Source organism: Giraffa tippelskirchi, chromosome 1, assembly GCF_054371585.1.
Source record: "Giraffa tippelskirchi isolate mGirTip1 chromosome 1, T2T-mGirTip1v1.2.pri, whole genome shotgun sequence".
In the NCBI taxonomy this organism is placed as follows: domain Eukaryota; kingdom Metazoa; phylum Chordata; class Mammalia; order Artiodactyla; family Giraffidae; genus Giraffa; species Giraffa tippelskirchi.
The window spans coordinates 134,377,246-134,395,937 of NC_137275.1; the positions used below are offsets into that span (position 1 = coordinate 134,377,246).

The window sequence follows — 18,692 nt, forward strand, 5'->3', positions numbered from 1 at the left end:
CTCATGTCCACTGAGTCAGTGATGCCATCCAACCATCTCATCCTCTGTCGTCCCCTTCTCTTCCTGCCTTCAATTTTTCCCAGCATCAGAGTCTTTTCTAATGAGTCAGTTCTTCACATCAGGTGGACAAAGTATTGGAGCTTCAGCATCAGTCCTTCTGAATATTCAGGACTGATTTCCTTGAGGATAGACTGGTTAGATCTCCTTGCAGTCCAAGGGACACTCAAGAGTCTTCTCCAACACCACAGTTCAAAAACATCATTTCTTTGCCGTTTAACTTTCTTTATGGTCCAACTCTCTCATCCATACATGACTAATGGAAAAACCATAGCTTTGACCAAGTGGATCTTTGTTGGCAAAGTAATGTCTGCTTCTTAACATGCTGCCTAGGTTGGTCATAACTTTTCTTCCAAGGAGTAAGCATCTTTTAATTTCATGGCTGCAGTCACCAACTGCAATGATTTTGGAGCCCCCAGAAATAGTCTCTCACTGTTTCCATTGTTTCCCCATCTATTTGCCGTGAAGTGATAAGACCAAATGCCATGATCTTTGTTTTCTGAATGTTGAGTTTTAAGCCAAACCTCCTTAAGCTCCTACTGCATTGCTAAGTACACTTGGCAAGAGAAAAAAGTAAGGAATTGAATCACACTGAAATTACTGTCAGGTGATAGCTCAAAAAGTTCAAAGAGATTGTGTGTGTGTGTGTGTGTGTGCGTGTGTGTGTGTGATGGGAAGTGATATTCTTTGCACAGTGAGGATTATCAGAAAAGCTGTTTTTATTTATTCATTGATGGAGTAAGGGGACTCAAAGGAATCTCTTTATGAACTCTCAGGAGAAACAGTCTAGTTTAAAAGAGAATGAGGAAGAAAGAGGGACTGAAGCTTTGAATGAAATTGCAATTCTCCTCTGTTCAGGTAAAGAGTACAGTGAACAGACTATTCTCAGATGGGAAGAAGCGGATCTGTGGCATTATTAATCATAAAGCAAGAAACCATTGATCTAGAAACACTTAACACTATTTATTCTATATAAAACTGTTGCCTATTCATATATGTTCTAAAACTCATCTCCAGTATACCACATTTTATTGTACAAAAAAGTTCTGTATTGCCATAAATTTACTACTGATGAGGGATGTAGGCAATTAGGTGCCTTCATTTCTGAAGATAGAAATTCCCCACCCGCTGCCTGAATTCTAGGTCTTCAAGTAGAGGAACAGCTAGCAGAGACTTCATATTTTCATCTCTTTGTCATTTTTGTTTTGTTTTGTATTTGTCATTTTAAGTCACTTAGAAAAGAAGATGGAAGAGATTGCAGAAAGAGGCAAGAAATTATTCATCCTGACCCTAGCTTCTGTATCTCAGGACAGTAGAGGGCAATCCAGTTTGCCTGACACATGTTTACGCTGAGGTGTCCTGGAGATTTAAGCTACTCTTTTGCCTTTGCAGTTTTAATGCAATGCCTTGTCCATTTACTCAGTAGTGAAAGACACCAGTAGAAAAAATAGTTTTAATTAAAGTAACAAAAGAATTATTAAGAGAGCATTTATGCATTCATTGTGTCGATTCAAAGCATACTATTTTTTAAATTTTAGTGCAAACAAGAGGCATTTTAATGAATAAATTTACATTTAAAATTCATATAAAACATGTAACTGGCAATACCTGCCTAAAGTAACACACTGTCTGTGGAGGTAAAGCTTCCAGCAAAACCACTATTTTGCAGGAAAAAGAAAACAATAGTCAAGACAGGAAAGCATTCAGAGTGTATTATATAGCAATGTAGTGAGTGTATAAGGCAGCAGCAATTTAAAAGGTCAAAGATTGAGCTTTGTTCTTAAGCGTGTAGCAAAATCAGGCTGAACAGATGGAACCCCATCTGCAGGGTGTCTATATATCTGTGGAGTGATGTTCTTTAATGTGCTGATACATCAAAACTATAAATAGAAAGCTCTGTAAATTAGTTCCCCTTTTACCCATTTTTAGCAAGTTGAAAGTCTTAAAAATCTCAGCTAAATGGGAAAAGGAAAAGGTTGTCTGTTCACCTTAAGGTCTGGAGTCTTCTCTGAGAATAGTATCAAAATATTTACCATGATCCCTATCATAGCTTTGTCTGTGAAGTTAAGATGATAAAAGAAGGAAGGGAAAGGGGAGCGAAAAAGTCAGATACTTCAAAATAGTTAGGGTCAAAAAACTCAAAGTTGTGTTCTAACTGGAGAAAAATATCAATTGCAAAACTCTAGTTTATTTATATGGTAAAATGATACTATTGGTTTTAAATTTTTTCTGCCAATTTATGTTATTTTTATTAAGTGGATTGAAAAACCTATTTTCTGTCAATGCGTGAAGAATTTATCTTTGCATATAACTTAAAATTCAATATTCAAAGATAATTTTTTTCGTCAAAGATAGCTCCAGTTTCATACAGAGGTAATCTTTGGCAATTTTATTTTTTTTTTAGGGAATCAAAAAATGACTAAGACATTACAGGAAAATGTACAGTGCAAAAATATTTGTTTCATATCCTATAATTGCTAATATTATTTGTATCTGCATGCAGGCTGCATGACCTTGAACAATTTACTTAAGCTCTCTTTGTCTCAGATTCCTCAAATGCAAAAAGAAATTATGACTATACTTACAATAATCTCATAAGGCTTTTATGAGAATTAAATAAGTCCACATGTGTAAATTACTTAGAACTGCAACTGCCATAGAATAAGTGTTCAATGAATATTAGGTATAATGTAAACAGTTCTCATTGTAGACCAGACATTAACCAAAATTCTCCACAGGTGGCTCCCAGGATGGCGCTAGATAGACATTTGTTACCCCTCCAATCTAAAAACCGTTTACTGTATTTAAATATTTTTGTGTAAATATAAGTCCTTATTATAAGACAAATATATCATGGGCACCTGAAGTTAAGAATTTACAGGGCTGTTTTGACAGTAGTCTTAGCATTTATTAGTTAGATCCCTGCTATGGACTTGGTTTTCCTTATTACTTTGGTTAAGGGAATAAGAACCATTCCATGGTTTTTCCTGGGTTTTTGGTCTTTTTAAAGAATATTATATTTTCAAAAAATCAATCTTTCTTCTCTTCCCTTAATGTCCTCCAGCCTCTCCTAAATTTATTAAGTTAACCTACTCTTTTTCTTCTGTCTACTCTTGATGCCTTTTCCCTTTCTCTTTTACAATAGATTCTTCCTGTGGTCAACACTTTCCACACAAAAGACACAATTATTCCTATTTAAGGATGAGAAAAATGAGGCTCAGAGAGTGCAAGTGTACTTGTAAATTTGAATGTGGGCCTATTTGACTTGAAATTTGTGCTTTGCCAACTCTGTCAATACGTGACTACAAAGGACTCTATTATTCCAACCCTACTGAAAACAGAAAGGTTGAGGAATGGGGTTAACTTTATTGTCAGGCAAACCAATGTACTGGCATAGGCATGTTATGTCCCAAATATCTCATTTCTTAAAGCCTTGGGCTTCCTTGGTGGCTCAGATGGTAAAAAATCCACCTGCAATGTGGGAGACCTGGATTCAATCCCTGGGTTGGGAAGATCCCCTGGAGGAGGGCATGGCAACCCACTCCAGTATTCTTGCCTGAGAAAGCCCCATGGACAGAGGAGCCTGTGGGCTACTGTCCATGGATTGACAAAGAGTCAGACACAACTGAGTGACTAAGCAAGCACAGCACATGGCACTCTTTTTTAGACAGTGGTATTGAAACTGAGATTCATGAATGTAAAATTTTATCCTCTTTGCTTGTGTATAATGTGTGGGGTAACTGATTTAAATTGTTCAGAAGATCGACTTGAAAATCCATTGGGAATGCTTACATTCAAATGGTAGTTAATGTTTTAATAAAAATGTAGAAATCTCTTTAGAAGCCAAGCCATAACTTTCAATTGGTCCCAAAGAAGTAGAGTATGGAAAAGGAGAGATATCATTTGTATGAATCATTACCCTTGAATAAAAAAGAAAAATGCATATCTTAATAGCCATATTCTATAAAAGTTACAATGATCCTAAAAATTAGGAAGCAAGAGGAAAGTACATATAATACAAATTGAACTATTTCATTTCGGAAATAGTCTCAAACACCTATGGATGGAAGGAACTATGATAATAGGAATTTCTGTAAAGTTTATTTACTCCCATACTGCACTGAATATGGAATTTTTTCATAGAGCTTTCCGAAAATACAGGTACTTGGTTCAGTTCAGTTGCTCAGTCGTGTCCAAATCTTTGCAACCCCATGGACTGTACCATGTCAGGCTTCCCTGTCCATCACTCAAACTCATGTCCACTGAGTCAGTGATCCCATTCAACCATCTCATCCTCTGTCGTCCCCTTCTCCTCCTGCCTTCAATCTTTCCCAGCATCAGGGTCTTTTCCAGTGAGCAACTTTGGAATGAGAGTCAGTTCTTTGCATCAGGTGGCCAAAGTATTGGACTTTCAGCTACAGCATCAGTCCTTCCAGTGAATATTCAGGACTGATTTCCTTGAGGATTGACTGGTTGGATCTCCTTGCAGTCCAAGGGACTCTCAAGAGTCTTCTCCAGCACCACAGTTCAAAAGCATCAATTCTTCAGTGCTCAGCTTTCTTTATAGTCCGACTCTCACATCCATACATGACCTCTGGAAAAAACAGCTTTGACTAGATGGACCCTTGTTGGCAAAGTAATATCTCTGCTTTTTAATATGCTGTCTAGGTTGGTCATAGCTTTTCTTGCAAGGAGCAAGCATCCTTTAATTTCATGGCTGCAATCACCATCTGCAGTGATTTTGGAGCCCCCCAAAATAAAGTCGGTCATTGTTTCCCCACCTATGTACCATGAAGTGATGGGACCAGATGCCATGATCTTAGTTTTGTGAATGTTGAGTTTTAAGCCAACTTTTTCACTCTCCTCTTTCACGTTTCATCAAGAGGCTCTTTAGTTTTTCTTGGACCACTCCACAAGTCTACTGAATTAGAAATATTATTTATAAATAAAATTTGTGTACAAGCACACTTTTTTTAAAAAAAAAGATTTTTTTTAATTGAAGGACAATTGCTTTACAGAATTTTGTTGGTTTCTGCCAAGTATCAACATAAATCAACCATAGGTATACATATGTCCCCTCCCTCTTGATCCTTCTCCCCATGTCCCTCCCCTCTAGGTTGTTACATGACTCAGGGAACTCAAACAGGGGCTCTGTAACAAGCAGACTTTTGAAAAACTGCTCTAGACTGTGACTCACTAACATTTTGAAAAACGCAAAAAATATTTTGATGCATTTATTTCACAACAATTTGAAGAACAGGAGTATAAAATAGATGGAAAAAATAAACATTTCTGTCATGATGTATTATTTTCATATTATGAAAAATATAGTGCATTTTTGAACTAAGTTTTGGAGAGGTTGGGATGAATGAAAACAAGTAAACCTCAAAACTTACTGACTAGAATGTTTCAGAGAGTTCATTCAAACATTTTAATAAATATTAAAGAATGAGCACTCATATATTTCTGACTCAAAATAATGCTTAGGTTTTTTTTTTTTTATTATATTATTTGATTGTATTTGGCAAAACATTGATTTGCTCTGATTTCAAATGTCATACACTTTTACACCACTGTGCATTAACAGGGAAGTTTCAAGCTTGATTTCTACAAAATTAGTTAATTTACTGGACCCTGGCTTAAGTGACAAGATCACACAACATTTTGAAAATAGAAAAAATTGCATTTCTAAAGTCTTATTTATTTGGATTCCCTTGATTCTGTTGTTTTATTTACATTTTGTCTGGGGCTTGGCCAGAGCTCCATTCAGCTTTGCTAATGAATTACTAATGTCCTTATCAAGTATATCATGAAAATAATATTATGAAACAAAATCTCCCTTAGATAATAACTGGCTTCAATGGGTTTAGAAGCAAACATTTATGTAATAAACACAATTCATTCATTGTCAATACTGACCAAAGCAAATCAAAGGAAGCTGGTAAAACTTTGTCACAAGTTTTCATTCTATGAAATCCTTCTGTTTTTTTGTTTAGTGCAGTGTAACCTACATATTGGAGAAGGCAATGGCACCCCACTCCAGTACTCTTGCCTGGAAAATCCCATGGATGGAGGAGCCTGGTAGGCTACAATCCATGGGGTCGCTAAGAGTCGGACACGACTGAGCGACTTCACTTTCACTTTTCCCTTTCATGCACTGGAGAAGGAAATGGCAACCCACTCCAGTATTCTTGCCTGGAGAATCCCAGGGATGGCGGAGCCTGGTGGGCTGCCATCTATGGGGTCGCACAGAGTCAGACACGATTGAAGCGACTTAGCAGCAGCAGCAGCAGCAACCTACATATAGAAATGTTCATAAAACAAACAGCAGAATTGTTTCACAAAACACTCATGTAGGTGGTGCTAGTGGTAAAGAACCCGCCTGCCAATGCAGGAGACATAAGAGATGTGGGTTCCATCCCTGGGTTGGGAAGGTCCCCTGGAGAAATCATGGCAACACACTCTAGTACTCTTGTCTAGAGAATCCCATGGACAGAGGAGCTGGTGGGCTACAGTCCCTGGGGTCAAAAAAAGTTGGACATGATTGAAGTGATTTAGCATGCACACATGCATGCAATCACCACTTCAGACAATAAATGGAACATTTGTAGGCAATTTAATTTCTACAATTGCCCCAACCTGGTAACAGCATTTCTCTCTAAAGATAATCAGTATTCTGAAATCTATGGTAACCACTACCTTATTTTAATATATATTTTAACAACCTGTAGATGTTTTATGAAACAATATGGATTACTTTTGACTTGTTGACCTAAGAATAAATAGGCTGCTAGATATTTCTCCAGCAAATAAGTACTCTCATAGGTAAGAAAAACTCCTCTGGGTAAATTCTTTTACTATGTCCTGAATCTTTGCACTAAAAGCAGAAACTCAGAGGGTTTTGATTTTGTTTAGGAGGTTTCAATTGCTGGAGTTGTGTTAGTCTTCCTTTGAGACCACTCATCTAAAGTGTGAGAGAGTTGGTTTGCCAGATTAACTAAATCTGGAATGAACATAATATCCCATTCCATCCTGCTCCTTTTTACTAGAAAGGAAAAGTCCCAGTTCAGCTCATTAATAAACATAGAGGTAAGAGCTACCTTGGTGGAATCAACATCTTGAGGTAAACCGGAATTTTCTTTAAAACTGATCTGAAATCAATTGTAGTAATTATGTATAGATTCATCAGATTTTTGTGTGCAAAGCTAAACCTAAATTTTGTTCCAACCGACTTTGGAAAAGTCCTGGAAATTACTCAGTGAATTACCTACTGATTGTCCAAGCTTCATCATGTAGTTAAGATATCAGGTTGGTATCCTGGTGTAATACTAGAAACCTTTTGGGATTTTCCCAATTTGTGATTTTCATCCAATGCTGAGCCTGAACTTCATCAACCAGCATGTGAAATAGCTGGTACAAGTCAAGAGAAACCAGGTTGATAAGTTTGAATGACTTTATTAAATTCCTCTTCAAGTCTTTGAGGATCTTCAGCTACTTTTAGAAAATCTTTGACTGTGGTTCACAGTTCAGCTTTAGTCCAGAGAATATAAGAAATTAAGACTTTAACCCCTGGATCCTCAGAAGACTTAATTTTAAGAGACAGGCTCTGGTAAGTTCAAAGGAAATGGTAGTGGGAACAGTTTCAGAGAAGAGGGAAAATTTGGCTGTAGAATTAGTATGAGATAATTGAGGGCATAGAGGAGGCATAGGCAGTGTAGAAGGGGAGGAGGAAAATGGTGTTGGAGGAGGAGTCTGGTCATGAGGATCTGAAAAAGAGAGATGGCAACAGAGGCAGAGCCTGCAACGGAACAAAAAAAGAGGAACCTGAGGCTTTGGGAGCCATTTTATCTTTATTTAATCATTTGTTTGCCTCAGTTAATCTTAAAATATTATTTTGTGTAGAGGCAATTTTAGACTTCTGATAATGTTGGGAAACCTCAAAATACCAATAAAAATAAGCATTCCACTCATTACTGGAAAATTTTGAGCTATTTTAGTCCAATTCAATTTTCAGGAAATTAAGTTTGGGGATTTTTAAAAGCCCCCCATAATAGTCATTGATAATCAAAATTGTCTTTGGTAAGGTCATTTCGTTTAAGTTAAAAATGCGTATGAGGAAGAATTATTGTAGACTAAAGTCCCTGAAGGTAGGGTGCCCTAAAAGTATTTAAATAACTGGGATCCCATTTCTTAGAGGTTTATTACTATAAAGTAGAAGAACAGCTTAAACAGCTTACAACTCAAACAGCTCAGTTTAAACTGCTTGCAAGCTAATACCACCCAGTTCTAAGGATGTAGCTTGGTCTCAGAGGAGCCAAGTCAAAGGCTTTTCAGCCACTTGCTGGAAAACAGCCCCTACTCCAAAGGAATGGGCCAATGACCGAAAACCTGGCATAGTTTCCATGAATCAGCCCCTGTTCCTGAAGGGATTGGCCGGCAGCTTCTCAGCCAGTTTCGGTTGAAATAGTATAATCTTGAAATCAGATCCAAGTCCCTAACAAGTACTCACATACAGAAAGGACAAAACCTTAAAATAGTCCCTGAATAAAGCCGAGGGAGATTCAAATGCTAAAAGGACACACGCTCAGATCCAAGAAAGAGACATACCTTCAAATTTCAGGGTTAGCAAGAAAAATCAGTGAGCTCAATAGGTTCAATTTGTAGATATTCTACCTGTTTGTTCACCACACCTAGAGCCTTGGGTCTTCTCTGGACCCCATGTGGGCCACCAAAATGTTGTCCTAAAACAGACTGTCAGATATGTTTCCAGTGAAGATGGATTTCTTTGGAATCAGCAGAGAATTGCAATTTGGGTTCTGCAACCATAGTGAGCCATGTGCAAGTCCCATGTGGAAAGGAAGGCAGAACTCTTATAGAGGGGAAAAGGAATTTGAAAGGGCCATGGTAAAGAAAGAGTCCATGGATTTTGATTGACTGAGTCCTTGCCTGGAAAGAAGAGTCTTTCTTCCTGTTATCGTGCTGTGCTATGGCCATAGGGTGTGAGAACTCCCCTTTCTGATCTCCCAACTTTAATTAAGGTTTCTCTTTTCTACAGACTGTGTTTGTATCGCACATAAAATGAATTACAATATGACAGGTATTCTTTTGTGATAAGCTTCTATCACTCAAAAGTTGTGCTTTTAAGACTCAACCATGTTTTCGTATATAGCTGTAGTTCATTGATTTTTTGCCTGTATTTCATTAATAATTAATTCATTAATAATTGCCTGTATTTCTTTATGAATATAAAGCATCTAATAGTTTGCACTGCCAATAGGCAGTTGGGTTTATGGCTTATGCAGAATTTTACTTTATGAATAATGCTGCTAATACAGGTCTTCTGGTGCATGCATGGATTAATTTCTCTAGGGAATACAGTTAGGAGTATAATTGCAAGATCATGGTATATGTCTACTGCATGGGAATGAAGTTTTGATTCTAACAATCTGCAAGTTATTGTATATCCTGTTTGTTAATGGCATGCGAGTTCCCAAAGCCTCCCATATTTCTGACCAACTAGGAGTCCAGAAAAGTTTGCACAATCTCAATCAAGTTTGAAAATACACTGAAACAACTCAAAGGACTCAGGAAAGTTCTATATTACAGTTGTAGTTTTATAGTAATGGATACAAATTGGGATCAGATGAAGGGATATACACGACAAGGAATAGGAGTTTCCCAAAGGTAGAGCTTCTGTGCCTTCTCACCATAGAATCATATTGCCTCACCCTCCCAGCACACTGATATGGTTACCAGGCAGGAAATTCCATTAAACTTCAGTGTTCAGAATTTTTATTTTGTCAGCTTTATTATATAGTCATCATTGGTTAAATCATTGGCCACATGACTGAAACTAAGCCCCCCTCCTCTCCTCCCCTTCCTGAAAGTTGAGCTGGCTCAAAGCCCCAACCCTCAACCAAGCCATATGGTTAGTCTTTCTGGTCACAAGCCCCATCTTAAATTGGCTGATTATCATAAACTCAAATATGATCCAAGGGGTTCATGAATAATAAAGACATTCCCATCAACTGGGAAAGGTCCAGGATATTAGAAGCTATACCAGGAACTCAGAACAAAGACCAAAGTTTTTTTTTTTTTTCCCATTATTTAACATTTATTTTGTACATAGATTCAAATTATTATTGAAAGTAATTGACCAAGCTACTCTCTCACAAGCTTTTTATGAGTCCTTATCCCTTCATAAACAAAACCTGTTATTGTTTTTTTTTAATTGCTTCTTACTTTTACTTTCTTAAAATTCCACTGATTTATCATAAACTCAGATATGATCCAAGGGGTTCATGAATAATAAAGACATTCTCATCAAAGGTCCAGTGGTATCAGTTGTGGTTTTAATTTATTTATTTTTTTGTTCTTGCTTTATTGCAAGTAGTTTTACTTCTATTCACACAGCTGGAAACTGTATTTGTTTTAACAATTGCAAATATCACACTATGGATCATATTGATCATGTAGTCAGCTGAAGGGTTTCTCAGATGGCTCAGTGGGTAAAGAATCTGCCTGCAATGCAGAAGATGCAGGAGACATGGGTTTGATCCCTGGGTTGGGTAGATTCCCTGGAGGAGGGAATGACAACCCACTCTAGTATTCTTGCCTGGAGAAACCCACTGAGAGAGGAGCCTGGAAGTCTACAGTCTATCAGTTCAGCTCAGTTCAGTCGCGTCCAACTCTTTGCAACGCCATGGACCACAGCACGCCAGGCCTCCCTATCTATCATCAACTCCCAGAGTTTACCCAAACTCATGTCCATTGAGTCAGTGATGCCATCCAACCATCTCATCCTCTGTCGTCCCCTTCTCCTCCTGCCCTCAATCTTTCCCAGCATCAGTGTCTTTTCAGATGAGTCAGCTCTTCGCATCAGGTGGCCAAAGTATTGGAGTTTCAGCTTCAACATCAGTCCTTCCAATGAACACCCAGGACTGATCTCCTTTAGGATGGACTGGTTGGATGGATCTCCATAGGGTTGCAAAAAGTCGGATACGGTTGATGCAACTGAGTACCCACACACAGACAGAGTCAGCTAAAACCCCTGTTTCTCATCAGAAATTCCCTTCTCTATATTTGCACAGGTAACATTTTACACCTAAATTCAGGACTTTACAATAATTACTCCCATTTTGTAGATGGAGAACCAGATTCAGGGAAGCTGAGTCTTCACTGTCATGTCTGTCTTGATCTCCAATCTTCTCTCTACCTCCCTCTGTGCTCTTCAGGTTTTTGTTCATTTGTTCTCATTACTCAGAGTTTTACATTTTTTATGCTGGCTGATAACATTGTGTTCTTTTTTTCTTCTTTTTTTTTTTTAATTGAAGGATAGTTGATTCACAGTGTTGTGTTAATTTTAGGTGTACAGCAGAGTAGATCAGTGTTTTTGCAGATTTTATTCTATTATAGGTTAACTTAAGCTAGCATGTATAGTTCCCTGTGCTATACAGTAAATCCTTGTTGCTTATCTATTTTATATGTAGTAGTTTATATCTGTTAATCCTATATACCTAATTTTCCCCTTCCCCTCCCCTCTTGTCATTGGTAACCACAAGTTTGTTTTCTATGTTTGTGAATCTGTTTCTGTTTTGATTAAATGCATTTGTATTATTATTTCGATTCCAACTATCAATGGTATCATATAGTGTCTTTCTTTAGTTTCTGATTTACTCCAAAAAGCATAATATTCTCTAGGTCCATTATGTTGCTCCAAATAGCAATATTTCATTCTTTTTTATGCCCGAGTAACATTTCATTGTATATATGTGTGTGTGTGTGTACATACATATATTTTTAGGCTAATTGATGGTCACTTGGGTAGTTTCTGTGTCTTAGCTATTGTAAGTAGTACTGCTATCTACATGGGGGTGCATGTTAGGGGTACATGTATCTTTTAAAATTACCATTTTCATTTTTCCAGTTATATACCAAGGAGTGTGACTGCTAAATCATATGGTTGTTCTATTTTTAGTTTTTAAGGAACCTCAATAGGTTTTGTATAGTGGTTAAACCAATTTATATTCCACCAACAGTCTACAAATGGTTACCTATTCTCCACATGTTCTCCAATATTTTTTATTTGTAGGCTTTTTGATGATAGCCATACAGACAAATGTGAGGTGACATTTCATTGTGGTACTGATTTATTTTTCACTAATAATTAACAACAGTGAACATCCTTTCATGTGCCTTTTAGCCATCTGTATGTCTTTTTTAGAAAAATGTCTGTTCAAATCTCTTGCACCTATTTTATTGTATTCTCAGTTTTTATGGTATTGAGTTGTGTGAGCTGTTTATCTATTTTGAATACTAATCTCTTATCTGTTGCATTATTTGCAAATATTTTCTTCTATCCTGTAGGTGGTCTTTTCATTTTGGAGATGGTTTCCTTTTCTGTGCCAAAGCTTTTAAGTTTAGTTGGGTCCCACTTGTTTATTTTTGTTTTATATTTTTAGCCTTGGGAGACTGATCCAAGAAAATATTGCAGTGATTTATGTGAAAAAGTGTTTGCCTATATTTGTTTATAGCTGAGGAAATATTCTAAAATTATTGTTAACTTAATGTATTTATTTGAAATTTTGTACATGTCTTAATAAAGCATCCTACTATTTCATTAGAGTGTGATAGGCAGTATGGCAGGCACCTCTTTGCAGAAGAAAAGAACATCTATTACAAATAGACTGTTTCACTGTGCTTTCCTCTGAAAGAGGAGACTGTATACTTCCCGGTGTGATGGAATTTTTTTTTTAATCCCGTGGGTATTATTTCCTCTAGAATATATTCTTTTATTTTATCTGATAGTTGACAAAGTGGATCTTTGGAGGGGGTTCTTTTACAAACAAGACATTTCACAATGCTTTTAAAAAAATTTTATGTTAATAAACTTGTATTTATAATATACAGAAGGTTGGAACAGAAACCTAATGGAAGAAAATGTGAATGATAACAACAATCATAAGTTGTATTATGAACCTTGAATAATTTAGAGCTCTAGCAACTTCACACTGTGATGTTAATTGTATCACTCTCTAAAAGCATATTGATATGCCTCCAATCGATGATGTGTTAATAAATAAAATATCTTCTTGTATTAACCCATTTATCATTATTATAATGCCATCTTTATCTTTTGTTATTGACTTGTTTTACAATCTATTTGACATGAGTATTCAGCTCAATTCAGTTAAGTCGCTCAGTCGTGTCCGACTCTTTGCGACCCCGTGAACCGCAGCACGCCAGGTCTCCCTGTCCATCACCACCTCCCAGAGTCCACACAAACGGATGTCCATTGAGTCAGTGATGCCATCTAACCATCTCATCCTTTGTCGTCCCCTTCTCCTCCTGCCCTCAATCTTTCCCAGCATAAGGGTCTTTTCCAATGAGTCAGCTCTTCGCATCAGGTGACCAAAGTATTGGTGTTTCAGCTTCAACATCAGTCCTTCCAATGAACACCCAGGACTGATCTCCTTTAGGATGGACTGGTTGGATCTCCTTGCAGTCCAAGGGACTCTCAAGAGTCTTCTCCAACACCACAGTTCAAAAGCATCAATTCTTCAGCGCTCAGCTTTCTTTATGGTCCAACTCTCACATCCATACATGACTGCTGGAAAAACCATAGCCTTGACTAGACGGACCTTTGTTGACAAAGTAATGTCTCTGCTTTTTAATATGCTCTCTAGGTTGGTCATAACTTTCCTTCCAAGGAGTAAGCATCTTTTAATTTCATGGCTGCAATCACCATCAGCAGTGATTTTGGAGCCCCCCAAAATAAAATCAGCCACAGTTTCCCCATCTATTTGCCATGAAGTGATGGGACCAGATGCCATGATCTTAGTTTTCTGAATGTTGAGCTTTAAGCCAACTTTTTCACTCTCCTCTTTCACTTTAATCAAGAGGCTCTTTAGTTCTTCCTCATTTTCTCTCATAAGGGTGGTGTTATCTGCATATCTGAGGTTATTGATATTTCTCCCATCAATCTTGATTCCAGCTTGTGCTTCATCCAGCCCAGCATTTCTCATGATGTACTCTGCATATAAGTTAAATAAGCAGGGTGACAATATACAGCCTTGACGTATTCCTTTCCCCATTTGGAACCAGTCTGTTGTTCCATGTCGAGTTCTAACTGTTATGAGTATTGCTACATCCTCTTTTGTCCTTTCCTTTTGCATGAAATATTTTTTATTTCCTCACTTTTAGTTTTGGTATGTTTTTTGCCCTGAAGTGAGTCTCTTGTAGGCAGCATATTGAAGGGTCTTAGTTTTTAATCTAATCAGCCATATATGTCTTTTTATTAGAGGATTAATTTCATTGATATTTAAAGATATTATTGATTGGTATGTACTTATTACCTTCTTATTTCTTGTTCTCAGGTTGTTTTGTACAAAGTTATTCTTTCAATATTCCATCTTTTTTATCTGTCCCTGTTGTGATTTTGTGATTTTCTTTTGTAGTTCCTTTCTTTTTGTATATATTGCAGGTTTTTGATTTGTGCCTACATTGGAATTAATGTATATTGACCAGAGATCAAATTGCCAGCATCTGCTGGATCATAGAAAAAGCAAGAGAGTTCCAGAAAAACATCTATTTCTGCTTTATTGACTGTGCCAAAGCCTTTGACTATGTGGATCACAAGAAACTGTGGAAAATTCTAAAAGAGATGGGAATGCCAAACCACCTGACCTCCCTCTTGAGAAATCTGTAGCAGGTGAAGAAGCAACAGTTAGAACTGGACATGAAACAACAGACTGGTTCCTAAAAGAGAAAGGAATACGTCAAGGCTGTATATTGTCACCCTGCTTATTTAACTTATATGCAGAGTACATCATGTGAAATGCTGGACTGGATGAAGCGCAAAGCTGGAATCAAAATTGCCGGGAGAAATATCAATAATCTCAGATATGCAGATGACACCACCCTTATGGCAGAAAGTGAAGAAGAACTAAAAAGCCTCTTGATGAAAGTGAAAGAGGAGAGTGAAATAGTTGGCTTAAAGGTTAACATTCAGAAAATGAAGATCATGGCATCTGGTCCCATCATTTCATGGCAAATAGATGGGATAACAGTGGAAACAGTGACCAACTCCATTTTGGGGAGCTCCAAAATCACTGCTGATGGTGACTGCAGCCATGAAATTAAAAGACACTCCTTGGAAGGAAAGTTATGACCAACCTAGAGAGCATATTAAAAAGCAGAGACATTACTTTGCCAACAAAGGTCCATCTAGTCAAGGCTATGGTTTTTCCAGCAGTCATGTATGGATGTGAGAGTTGGACCATAAAGAAAGCTGCTGCTGCTGCTGCTGCTGCTAAGTCGCGTCAGTCGTGTCCGACTCTGTGCGACCCCATAGACGGCAGCCCACCAGGCTCCCCCGTCCCTGGGATTCTCCAGGCAAGAGTACTGGAGTGGGTTGCCATTTCCTTCTCCAGGGCATGAAAGTGAAAAGTGAAAGTGGAGTCGCTCAGTCGTGTCCGACTCAGTGACCCCATGGACTGCAGCCCGCCAGGCTCCTCCGTTCATGGGATTTTCCAGGCAAGAGTAAAGAAAGCTGAGCGCCAAAGAATTGATGCTTTTGAACTGTGGTGTTGGAGAAGACTCTTGTGAGTTCCTTGGACTGCAAGGAGATCCAACCAGTCCATCCTAAAGGAGATGAGTCCTGAGTGTTCATTGGAAGGACTGATGTTGAAGCTGAAACACCAATATTTTGGCCACCTGATGCGAAGAGCTGAGTCTTTTGAAAAGACCCTGATGCTGGGAAAGATTGAGGGCAGGAGGAGAAGGGGACGACAAAGGATGAGATGGTTGGATGGCATCACTGACTCAATGGACATGAGTTTGAGTCAGATCCAGGAGTTGGTGATGGACAGGGAGGCCTGGCATGCTGCCGTCCATGGGGTTGCAAAGAGTTGGATATGAGTGAGTGGCTGAATTGAACTGACCCATAATTATATGTATAATCATAAACACACATATATATATATCAATTTAGATAAATATTTCACTTCAAATGCATTCTAAAAATCATTTTTTACTCTCCTGCTCCACATTTTGTGTTTTTGAAGTCATATTTTACATCTTCATGCTTATCTCTTACTGTTTATTGCAATTATATTTGCTTTTACAACTTTTTGTTGTTGTTGTTTAATCTGTGTACTGGCTTATTTAAGTAACTTTTGATTCTTAATATTTATTTGTGTTTGCTATTGATATTTTCCCTTTCATATAATTTCTTGCTTATTTTCTGTTGAGCAACAATCCTTCAGCATTTCTTTAGTGACAAGTTTAATATTTATAATTTCTTTTATTTTTTCTTGTTGAGAGAATCTTTCTCCTTCTATTCTAAATGATAGTCTTGCTGTGTAGATTATTCTCAGTTGCAGGTTTTTCACTTTCAGGACTTTGAATATATCATAACACTCTTCTGGCCTTCAAAGTTTCTGCAGAGAAATCAGCTGATAGTCTTAACTGGGGTTTCCTTTATATGACTCTCTTTTTCTCTTGCTGGCTTTATAAATCTCTTTAACTTTTGCCATTTTAATTATGATATGTCTTGGTGTGTGTTATTTTGTGTTCATCTTGTTTGGGACCCTCTGTGTTTCCTGTATGTGGATATCTTCTTCCTTCTTTTATTTTGGGAAATTTTCCCACAATGTCTTCAAATATGTTTTCTATCCTCTTCTCTCTCTTCCCCTTCTGGAACTCCCTATTATGTTTATTGGCATGTTTTATAGCAGCCTATACATACCATTTTTTGCTTTATTTCCTTTTTTTAAAAAAATAAGTTTTTCTGTCTATGGTTCTGTTTGGGTGATTTTCATTATTCTCTCTTCTAGATCACTTATGAACACTTCTGTGTCATTTTATCAACTATTAATTGCATTTAGATTGTTTTCTTATCTCAGAAATGGAATTATCAATTTTTGATTCAGTCATCTTTATAGTTTCTAGTTTTTTGTTTAAATGATCTCTTTTTATATTGCTAACCTTTCTTTTCAGTTAGCATTTTTATTACCTACTCTTAAAATTTAGAGTCTGGTAGACTGTCTCTGTTTTATTAATTAATTTTTTTTTCACAGGTTTTCTCTTGGTATTTTGAGAGTATTTTCTCTACCTTTTCACTTTACTTTCCATCTCTATGAATTTAGGTGAAACAGTTCCCTCTTATGATCTTGAAGGGCATTTGTGTGTGGGAACATCCCTACATGGACTGTGTGTGCCCAGTGTCTTTGATGTGGATGCCAGCCACATCTTTTCTCAGGGTGTGTTGGCCACTAACACCTTGATAGGAAGTGTAGTTGATGCTGGAGCTGCTAAAGCCTTAACAAAGTGTGAGACTCAACTTCCCATCTTTTCCATGACTATTCCTGCCCTTTTGGGGGGCAGGGTCTCTTTCCCAGTTACTAGAGTGTAATCCTTGTGTGTTGCGCTTGAGCTGATTCTGTTACCTTTAAGTGTGGAAAAATTTCCTTCCATAGTTTGTCCCAAATGAGGGGAGTGCTGAAGTAAGTGAGGATTGTGTGCTCACTGACGTCTGATGTGCTGCCTATGAACGTTGTCTGTGGCTCCGCTCAGACATAGCCCAAAATAGCATGAGTTTTCCTTTTCCCTGTTATGATCATCCCAGATCCAGTGCAAGGTTGTGGCACAGGGTGGGCAGAGTTGCAGTGTTTGCTCAAGCGGGAGTGTGGTTGCTGGAGCTGGAGGACTGCTCTGCTGACAGCAGAGGTCTGGGCTGCTTCTGCGCTGCTCTTCGTGTTATCACCAGTGGTGGCCACCCCTGCCCCACCAAGACCGCACCCCACACACCTTGACCGTCTCAGCTTTGCCCGTTTAGTCTTTTCCAGGATGTGACTGTCCTAGATCCCACACTGCACTGTCGTGAAATGAGGGGCTGGGGTGTTTGCCTGGCTTGGGTTGGGAAATGCGGTTGAAGTACAGCATCTAATGCAAAGCTCTCTGTCCTGTCTGTTGGCACACCAGCACTTGGGCAGTTCCTGAGTGGAGCCTCAGCTTTTCCAGCACCATCCCTCCTGTTTGTTCTAGTAATTCTCCCAGTAGCCTGGGAGGCTTGTCTCCTCAAGCTGTGGCTTGATCTGCTTATTCTCCAGGGTGAGTGTCCATCCCATGCAATCTTCTTTTTGCCTCAGATTCCCTCCCAAACGCACAGGTCCTGAACTTTTGCTTTTTTCCCCTATCCTACCCAGATACACAACATTCTTTCTTGCAACCTTTGTTGTATGGAAATTCTGCCAGTTTCCAGTTGGTTTTCCAGGAGAATCGTTCCACATGTAGATGTATCTTTGATATGTTTGTCGAGGGAAGTGAGCTCCATATTCTCTTATTCTGCCATCTTGATCCCCCTCATATTTTTCTGTTTATTAATGAAATTCTATACCTTTACATAGATTTAATGTCTCTTTGGGTATCTTCTTTCATTTTTGTAGAACACTGCTCAAATTTTTTTTTCTTCTCATATATTTCTTCTAGGATTTCTATCTTTTAAAAATTGATTTGTAGGCTTTATATATTGATTATTATTATATGACAAATACTCTGGTTGTAAATTATTTGTAAATTTTGTGTGCTCCAAACATATTTGTCAATACTGAAGGTTAAATTTAACATTATCTTTA

General features: G+C 37.9%; 1 pseudogene across 2 annotated transcripts in view; it reads left to right on the forward strand.

The window, feature by feature from the left end:
- LOC145509217 (protein CFDP2 pseudogene) overlaps positions 1–18,692 on the forward strand; it is an 837,797-nt pseudogene that overhangs the window by 567,728 nt on the left and 251,377 nt on the right. The gene's annotated exons all lie outside the window — the stretch shown is intronic.